Raw genomic sequence first — 9,481 nt, 5'->3', positions numbered from 1 at the left:
TAGTAGCTCTGGAAAAGCTACTGGGGATGAGATGGGTGCCAAAGTTGAACGAGCTGATGGATATGAACCACCAGTCCAAGAATCTGTTTAAAATTCAGACTTTTAATAGTGACAAATAAAAAGTCCTATTTGTGACAGTTTCCATCTGAACATTCTTTTTAAATAACCTGAAAGCTTGGTGAATCAGATACTCTGATTTGAAAATGAAGTTTTTTGACCTGTATGAGTTTTATTAAATAGTTGAGAAGGAAAAACAAAACAAAACAAAACAAAAACCTCACACCAGGCACGTGTGAGTGCGTGCCCAAATCCTGAGAGGAGAATGGAGGAGAAGAGATTGCAGCATGGCCATGATTTCTTGCTTTCTGTCTATCTGTCTCTGTCTTTCTGTTGAGCGCACATGCCCTATAGCAAAAACCACTTCAAAAAAAAAAAAGAATTGGTGGTCTATATATTTGAAACAAACGTGGAGCTTTGTAGAAATCATTAAAACAAAACAAAATACTTGCAAAATAAAACAAAGACTTTGAGACTACAGAACAATTTAACCAGTCTAATTACAAAAGGTTTCTGATCCAGTTAAAATGTCCATACTTACTTCCTTGGAAAGAAGCTAAATTAATAATAATATTTCTACTATTACTAGTAAAATTCATTGAAAAGAGGCTCATGGACCAGCAGGTGACATGGAAGTTAAAGCAGCTGGATCCCCTATAGTGTAGTTAGAATCCCAGATCTGGCAGCTTGAAAATCATGCCATGCATGTGTGCATGTGTGCCCAAAATCCTGAGAGGAGAATGGAGTAGAAGAGACTACAACATGGCCATCCCCCTGGGGACATGATTTCTTTCTTTCTCCTTGGTGAGCACATGTGCCCTATAACAAACTAAAAAAAAAAGAAAAAGAAAAAAAAAAAAAAAAAGAAAGGAAAAGTTCAATTCAGCAGTGTGGTCATTGCAAAAGGAACAAAACCTACTATGAATATGTAAGACAATGGTTTGGAGTGTTGTATTAATAGACACAGAGCCAATATTACAAAATTAGTTGAAATACCTAAGTGCATGGAGTTTTTTAAATTGCATTTCATGAATAAGACTATTTACAAATATCTCATATTACTGTCATGATATATATCGCACATATATAAGTAAACTTTTTTGTATCATAATAACATTATTTGTGGAAATTATTTCTTTTGGGGTGTTATTTGACTTGTTTTAACTCTTAATTTAACACCATCTTGAGAAGCCTATCATACAATTTCTTTTTAGTCTTTTGTACTAATTTCTGTCCCCAATCCACATCCTCTTTGATAGTTATCAAAGGATATACCCTCCAAGACACCATTAAACATTAAGGACTGAATGTATGCCCTGTTACTTTATAGTGACAGCATTCTATTGATTTTTTTTAATTATCTATATAGATACATTATCTATGAATTGCATTGCAGGAGAGTAAAAGAGACATTACAAAGTATTAGTTATATAAAAGGAGGCTTAATCTGATGGGGATGAAAGCCAATGAGAGGAAAGGATGAATTCCTAGTGAGTAGAAGACCAAAAACAGGATGAAGAAAACCAGGGAATTGATGAGCAGAGATGGCAAGGAGAAAAAAAGCCTGACAAATTGGAGGCTCAGCCTGAAGGTTTAGGGAGGGAACATGATTATGCCCCGTACTTTTTTTTTTCTTACAAATGTAATTGTAAAATAAATAGTCAATACAAAATATCCCAGTACTCTTTGCAACCACAAATCATGCACACAGGTATTCAAAATGTTGGTATTTGGTTTCTATCTAATCTACTGAAAAAGATTAAACCAAGCATGTTTGTTCTTTGTAGTTAAAAAATATAATTAATCCAAGCTATAGAAGATCTTACATGATTTTCAACAAGGGTGCCAAGACTAGTCAATGGGTGATAAACAGTCCTTTCAACAACTGGTGCAGAATTGAATTATCTATGTAAGAAAAGAATGAAGTTGAACCCCTGCTTCATACTATATACAAAAATTAACTCAAAATGTATCAGAAATGTGGCCAGTGGGTTGCATCCCACCTGGCTGATGCTGCAGTTCAAGTCCCAGACTTGGAGACCTGAAAAACAGGCCAAACACATGTGCATGCATGCTCAAAATTCCCAGAGAATGGAGAATAAGAGATTGTGGCATGGTCATCCCTCCTGGGTGGGGGGGAGGAGAGTGATTTATCACTTTCTTTCTCTCTCTGGTGAGCACACCTGCTCTTTGGCAAAAATCTTTTTAAAAACAATGTGTGTCAAGAGACTTAGTATAAGAACTAATAGGGACAGATGGTGGCATAGCGGTAAAACATGACACTCTGTGAGGCAGTCCCACATGGAAGGTTCCCATTTTAAGTACAGCCATCTCCCTGAGTATACCGGGGATACATGTACCCATGACTCAGAACTGGCTGGAGGCTGGGGGTGGATCCCAGCATTGGGACCCTGTTGGGGATGATGTTTCTATCCTTCTCTACCTCTCTCATTCATGGAAGAAATAAATGAAATGAAAGTATGAAACTCTTAGAAGAAAGCATAGGAGTCAATCTTCCTGAACTTGGGTTAGACGATGGTTTCTTAGATATAACACCATATTAGTTAGTCTTCTCCAGAGAAACAGAACCCAAAGGATATATAGGTCATTGAGAAAGTCATGACATATTTTTCTGTTTTTCTATACAAAAATGCATCATGACTTTCCTGATGATCCAAAGAGGGAGTTTATTATGAGAACTGGCTCACTCTATTATGAATGCTGAGAGAGTCTATGATATGCCGTCTGTAAGCTACAGAGGCAGGAAAAACAGTGGTATAATTCAGTCCAAGTTCAAAAGCTCAAGAGTCAGAGGAACCAACAGTATGGGTCTTAGGCCAGCAGGTGGCATGTTGGTTAAGGCGCTGGATTCTCACATGGCCAACTGCAGTTTGAACCCTGGATCCGGAGGTTTGCTTTTGCACTTTCTCTGTCTCTGGTAAGCACACATGCAATGTAGCAAATTAATAATAACAATGACAAATAAAATCAAAGAAAATAGTATGGGTCTCAATCCAAGGCTGAAGGCCTGTGTCTTGGGTAGGAAAAGTTTGCTCTATGTCCTCAAGTCTGAAAGTCCAAGGACCAGGAGCACCAATGTCTGAAGGCAGAAGAAGATGGATGTCCAGAAGAGAGAGAGAATGAATTTGCCCTTCCTCCACCTTTTTATCTTTTTAGGCCCTCATGAATAATGTCCTCCCACATGTGTGAGGACTGATCATCTTTACTCAGTCTGCTAGTTCAAATACTAATCTCTTCCAGAAACACCCTCACAAACATTGTTAGAAATACTGTTTTATCAGCTATCTGGGAGTCCTTTAGTCAAGTCACACATAAAACTACATATCACAAATACTAAAATCACAGGTGACAAAAGAAAGTATATATAAGTAGAGCTCCATCAAAATTAATTTTTTGCTTCAAAGGACACCATCAAGAACGAAAAAAGAAGGTTAGCTTGGTGGTTAAGGTAGCGGGATCCCACATAGCCAATTGTAGCATTCAAGTTCTGGAACCCAGAAGCTTGAAAAACACACCAGGTACGTATGCATGGAAATTCAAAATCCAAAAGGAGGAAGAAATTAAGGAGGAAGGATTGCAGCATGACCATCTCCTGAGCAGGTGTCCTCACTTTCCTTTCCTCTCTCTTTCTCTCTCTCTCTCTCCACATGTCCTCTGGAAAATTAAAAAAAAAAAAAGAGGGTGAAAAGACAGCCCACAGAATGGGAGAAAGTACCTGCAAATGATATATCTGATACAGACTTATATGTAGACTATATCAAGAACTTTTACAACTCAAGAACGAAAAGATGAATGACCCAATTTTTAAATGGGCAAAGAATCTGAACAATTAATTCTCCAAAAAAGATATACAAATACCCAATAAGCACATGAAAAGATGTTTAACATTATTGGTCAATAGGGAATTATAAATCAAAATCACACTGAGATACCACATCATACCTACCAAGATGGTTAAAATAAAAAAAGACAATAACAAGTATTGTCAAGGATATAAACCAACTGGAACCCTTGTACATTGTGGGTGAGGTTATAAACTGGTGCAGCCATGTTGGAAAACAGTTTTTTCAACATGTAAACATAAGATTTGCCATATGGGATATTAATGTGCAGGAACATTATTAAGAAAATAGGTTTGGAGGGATTGTTACTATAGGTAAAATATTTTGTAAAATTTTATTAACTTTTTACATTGACAAAAATCAAATTATAGAGACTAAGTGACACTATACATGGCTTAAATTAGAAATTTTGCTGTAGTTACCTTTCCTTGTTACTAGAAATACTTTAGGATCTTTCTCACAATTTCAATGAGATACTTATCATTTTGTTTTGTTGAAGATGTTATATATACCAAAATATTGGGGTTATTTTGTTTGTTTGGTTGGTTGGTTGGTTTTCTGTGGGTTTCTTTTTTTTTTTTTTTTTTCCTGCACATGTTGAGTGCTTTTGACTTCACAGTCTGGATATAGTGTCTTTTCATCCCTGGCTTAGTAATCCAAAGACAGAGAATTACTTAAATGTCTGAGATGCTTTGGGAAACTTTTATTTGAACTATTTGGCACAGCTAAGTGTTTCCCAGCCTTGCTCTCAAGATAGCGGGTTATGCAGCCTTATCTTTGGCCGTGAAAACTTTGTACAAAACGCTTGTCATCGGCCCTTTGTAGTTGAGTCACAGGCTAATGTGTCCTTCTCACTAACAGATGAGCAGTACAGATTCAAGGTCTAACTTACTTATCCTCATCTTTCCTTTATTTCTTGAGAACGCAAAATGTATTTTGACACTTTAGTTATAGAATATCTATTATTCATTGCTTTTTCTTCTTTTTTAACACATTTTAAAAAATGTTCTTTGGGGCCAGCAGGTGGCATAGTGGTGAAAGTGCTGGACTCCCACATAGCCAACAGTGGTTCACATCCTGGACCTGGCAGCTTCAAATAATCATTCAGGGAGGGACCAGCAGTTAGCGTAATAGCTATGTTGATGAACTCCCACATAGTCGACCACGGTTCGAATCCCGGGCCTGGTGGCTTAAAAGTCACGCCGGGCACGTGTGCGTGCATGCCCAAGATCCCGAGAAGAGAATGGAGGAGAAGGAAATGCGGCGTGGCCATCCCCCCTGGGGGTGATTTCTCGCTTTCTGTCTCTCTGTCTCTCTCTGCTGTCTGGTGAGCAGACGTGCCCTATCACAAAAAAAACTCTAAAAAAAAAAAAAATCATTCAGGGAGGGACTGGCAGGTGGCATGGTGGTAAAGGACACTGGGCTCCCACATGGCGACTATGGTTTGTGTCCCAGACCTGGCTGCTTGCTTTCTCTCTCTGTCTCTCTCATCGAATTTAAAAGTAAATAAATAAAGTTAAATAGAATAATTATTTTTAAAAATGCAGGGTACATGTGCATTCATGCCCAAAATACTGAGAAGACAATGGAGGAGAAGGGATTGTGGCATGACCATCCCCCCCATAGGGGTGACTTCTCATTTTCTCTTTCTCTTTCTCTCTCTGGCAAGTGCACGTGCTTTATTCCAAAAACCTAACAACAAAAATTTAAATAATAATAATAAATAAAATAAAATAAAATAAAATAATTATTTTGTAAAAAGTAATAGCTGTAAAAGCTATAAAATATCTTTTACACTGTACATTTCAAATAAAAAAGGGGGGTGGGAACCAGCAGTTAGCGTAATGGCTATGGGCTCCCACGTAGTCGACCGTGGTTCGCGTCCCGGACCCGGTGGCTTAAAACTCACGCTGGGCACGTGTGCGTGTGTGCCCAAGATCCCGAGAGGAGAATGGAGGAGAAGGGATTGCGGCGTGACCATGCCCTCTGGGAGGTTATTTCTCACTTTCTGTCTCTATGTCTCTCTCTGTCTGTCTGGCGAGTGCACGCACCCTATAGCGAAAACCTGTCCAAAAAAGTAAAAGGGGGGGAGAATAATTCCTTTTTTTAAAAAAAAAAGATCTGAATAGCTAACCGCTTCTGGGTTTTTTTAAAATAATTATTTATTCAATTTTATTTATTCTTTCATTTGACCAGAGAGAGACACAGAGAGAGAGAGAGGGAAAGTGAGAAAGCAAGCCATCCGGTCCAGGACTCAAAACTGTGGTCAGGCATGTAGGAGTGTCTAGCACCTTAACCACCACGCCACCTGCTGGCCCCCAGAAATAATTCCTTTTAAAGTAATACAGAAAGAATAATAGAATCCCAGATATAAGAAGACAAAGTCTGTGAGCTCACAGATGACATTCATCTGCCAGGATAGAGAAATCTGTCAGGAGCTAACCGTCTTCACTTGCTTCCTTCAGCCAAGTGCTCTTGAGCTGCTACAGTGGGGCCAAGTGCCCTGGGCAGTACCCTGCAAATTACTTTTCCAGCCAGGAAAGACTTCTGCCTCTCTACATTCATGGCCAATTCACAGCCATCTATCAGGCTTTTTACTGATGCAACTGATTTTAATGGCTAAATGTTTATTAAATATTTAGTACATGTACCATTCTACTTTCAATGATATTGCTGAACAGAAGTTTTACCTTTATTTTATTCTGTTATCTATACAAAAGTAGTGGCAGCTTATATCCAATGTGAAGATTAATTAAACATACAAAAGTAAAGTGTACATCTCCATTTTGAACTGAGAGCACGTTTAAGGGGATTGTACTATTATGAGTTAGAAATTCAAAATTTAAGAGATAGTATGATCTGGAGGAGAAAATAGACTCAAGAGTCAAGAGCCACAAGGCTTGGGGACCAGCAGTTAGCATAACGGCTATGTCGTTGGACTCCCATGTAGTCGACCACGGTTTGCGTCCCGGACCTGGGGCTTAAACTCACACCGGGCGTGTGTGCATGCATGCCCAAGATCCCAAGAGGAGAACAGAGGAGAAGGGATTGTGACATGGCCATCCCCCCTGGGCAGTGATTTCTCGCTTTCTGTCTCTCTGTCTCTCTCTGTCTGTCTGGCGAGCGGACGCACCCTATAGCAAAAACCTCTTCCAAAAAAAGCCGCAAGGCTCAAGAGTCACACTGGTATACTCTGAATCCTATCTTGCTTATTTCCTACTTATCTATAGCCGCACAAATGACATAATCTCTCTAAGCCTATATCTTCATCCATAAAATGGGGGACTGGCCTGTAGCCCAGCAGTTAAGTGATGTACATAAGAAAGTCAAAGCCACAGGACCAGCAGATGGTGTAATGGTTACATCACTGGACTCCCACATGGTCAGCCAGGTTCGAGTCCAGGACCTGGTGGCTTAAAACTCACACTGAAACGGAGAAGGGATTGTGGCATGGCCATCTGCCCTGGGGGTGGGTGGTTTTTCTCTTTCTGTCTCTCTGTCTCTGGCGAGCACACATTCCCTGTAGCAAAAATCTCTCTTAAAAAAAAAAAAAAAGCTGGGACCAGCGTTAGCGTAATATCTATGTTGCTGAACTCCCATGTAGCTGACTGCGGTTCGAGTCCTCGACCCAGTGGCTTAAATTCACACCAGGCATGTGTGCATGACTGCCCAAGATCTCGAGAGGAGAATGGAGAAGAAGGGATTGCAGTGTGGCCATCCTCCCTGGAGGGTGATTTCTCGCTTTCTATCTCTCTGTTTCTCTCTGTCTTTCTGGCGAGCGCATGTGCCTTATAGCAAAAACCTCTCCCCCCCTCAAAAAAAAAAAGCTGAATCCCAAATGGCCAACTATGGTTTGAATCCCAGCCCCGGCACCTTGAAAAATATGTTTACAGGGCCAGCAAGTGGTATAGTGGTTAAGGCACTGAACTCCCACATGGCTGACCATGGTTTAAGTCCCAGACCCAGCGGCTTGAAACTCAACACCGGGCCTGTGTGTGTGTGCCCAAAAATCCCAAGAAGAGAATGGAGAAGGGATTGCAGTGTGGCCATCCTATCAAAGGGTCATTTCTCACTTTCTCTCTTGTTGTCTCTCTGGCAAGTGCACACGCCCTATAGCAAAATGCTCTCTCTTTAAAAAAGAAAAAAATGATCCTGACTGGATGGAGAAATAGAGGAAAAAGGACCACCACACTTCATTGGGGTAGAGGGTTCTCTCTCTGGCAAGAGCACACCACACCGGAGTGGAGGGGTGGGGTGCCTCTCTTTCTCTGGCAGTAAAAAATATAAGGACAATATCAACTTTGAAATCTTGGAAGAATTCAATTATACCTCCTATTAGGTAAGCAGAAAAATTTTGTCTTACTAACATTCTATTCAACTCTTCCCTACCTCCTCTTGGGGGAAAAGAAAACACAGAACCCTAAATTCCCAGAATAATGGTCAATGTTTTCAGTAAATAAAATGTCATGTGCAAAATGACTGCCAAGAAAGTACTTTGGAGGAGAGTAGCAGGGGCAACTCCTAGTCAGTTTGATAATCACCTTAGTTATTAATTCTATGGTAATTAAATCTCAAAGTAAAAAACTTGGAGATGTTCCTCAGTATTATAATAGAAACATTATTTGTATAACTAGCAATGAAACCCAGAGACCAGGAAAAATTCCCTCATTCTATGGATTAAAATCCTCTGTAAAGAATATCTGTACTTAAGCCATTAAAAAGTTAGTATGGTAAGACATTACTTAGGTGATGGGCTTTTAATGTCCGTTTTCCTAGGGTTTGAAACCTGGAGGAGCCTTCAGAATGAAAAATCCGATCGGCTAACAGAGATTTGAGCCAAGTTAATTTCAGAGGCTGTGCCAGACCACCTCCGGACACCGACAGACACCAACCGGTGTCTGGAGCTGTAAAATCGACCGCGGTGGTGTGAACGCGATGACAGTTGTCGGCCACGTGGCCCTCCTACGTGGAAGCAGGTGGAACGCATGGTAGAAGCGAGAGCTTCCCTTACTCGGCAGCCTTCCCGCAAGCTCTGGGGTTCCCTTCTCACTCCTCGGAGCGCGGTGAACCAGAAAGGGTGAGTTTGGAAAAGGTTGGTCAAGAATCGCTCTCCCACCCCGCCCCAGCAGTCCCCTCCCACGGTGGCGTCCAGGATCACAAGCACCAAAGGCCAGGGAAACGCATCTCAGCACCCAACGCGCAGCAGGGACCCCTGAGAACCTCGGGTGCACGTCCACAGCGCAGTCACTAACAGGCACTACTCCCGGAGCGGTGTGCGTCTACCTAGGACCGGAAGAAATTCTTTAGAAACCAGACAAGGTGGGAGTCGGACGCTACCGTGGGGCCAAAGCGCTCTCACCCTGGGCATAGGGAGAGAAATCTCGGGCTCATTGTTTGGCAACCCCTCGGCCAGACTGATCTGCTCCTATCAGTCCATCCCTGGGACGTAGCCGCCCCGAAACCCCAAGAGTGCAGAGGGACTGTCAGCCCCACTCACCTGTCAGCTCTGAAGGCGGGCTCGAGGCAGTCTGCTGGGAAAACCACCCAGCGCGCCTGTGCGC

General features: G+C 41.3%; 1 protein-coding gene across 1 annotated transcript in view; it reads right to left on the bottom strand.

Annotated features, from left to right (window-relative positions):
- The window catches only part of TRIM13 (tripartite motif containing 13), a 69,807-nt gene extending 60,354 nt beyond the window's left edge, over positions 1-9,453 (bottom strand). The window contains exon 1 of the mRNA XM_027772216.1: positions 9,418-9,453. The gene's annotated coding sequence lies outside the window, so the exon portion shown is untranslated. The remainder of the gene's footprint in view (positions 1-9,417) is intronic.
- Between the last annotated feature and the right edge of the window lie 28 nt (positions 9,454-9,481).

Source organism: Tupaia chinensis, unplaced genomic scaffold (genome assembly GCF_000334495.1).
Source record: "Tupaia chinensis unplaced genomic scaffold, TupChi_1.0 Scaffold000037_20, whole genome shotgun sequence".
Taxonomy (NCBI): Eukaryota; Metazoa; Chordata; class Mammalia; order Scandentia; family Tupaiidae; genus Tupaia; species Tupaia belangeri.
The sequence above is the reverse complement of the archived record's forward strand: the minus strand, read 5'-3'. Positions and strand labels throughout refer to the sequence as shown.